Raw genomic sequence first — 261 nt, forward strand, 5'->3', positions numbered from 1 at the left:
CCCCCCACACATGTAGCACACAGAGACACCCCCCGACATGCAACACACAGAGATCCCCCTGACATTCAGCACACAGAGACATCCCCCCGACATGCAGTAGATCTCCTTACAGTTCTCTGTGCCCGGTACACCGCAGCAGCACAGCCAGGTGCGGGTCTCTTTGTTCAGATAGCTGCTCTCTGGATACGTGTGGCCGCGGCCCCAGCACGGCCACATAATTTGCCTGGAGACTCAGCCTGTTGCCTTGTTGTGCTCACTGTT

The 261-nt window shown here is 57.5% G+C and overlaps 1 protein-coding gene across 1 annotated transcript in view; it reads left to right on the plus strand.

The window, feature by feature from the left end:
- The window catches only part of LOC108790013 (steroidogenic factor 1-like), a 208,018-nt gene that overhangs the window by 179,898 nt on the left and 27,859 nt on the right, over positions 1–261 (plus strand). The gene's annotated exons all lie outside the window — the stretch shown is intronic.

The sequence above is a fragment of the Nanorana parkeri genome, unplaced genomic scaffold (genome assembly GCF_000935625.1).
Source record: "Nanorana parkeri isolate BGI_ZX_2015 unplaced genomic scaffold, ASM93562v1 scaffold437, whole genome shotgun sequence".
In the NCBI taxonomy this organism is placed as follows: domain Eukaryota; kingdom Metazoa; phylum Chordata; class Amphibia; order Anura; family Dicroglossidae; genus Nanorana; species Nanorana parkeri.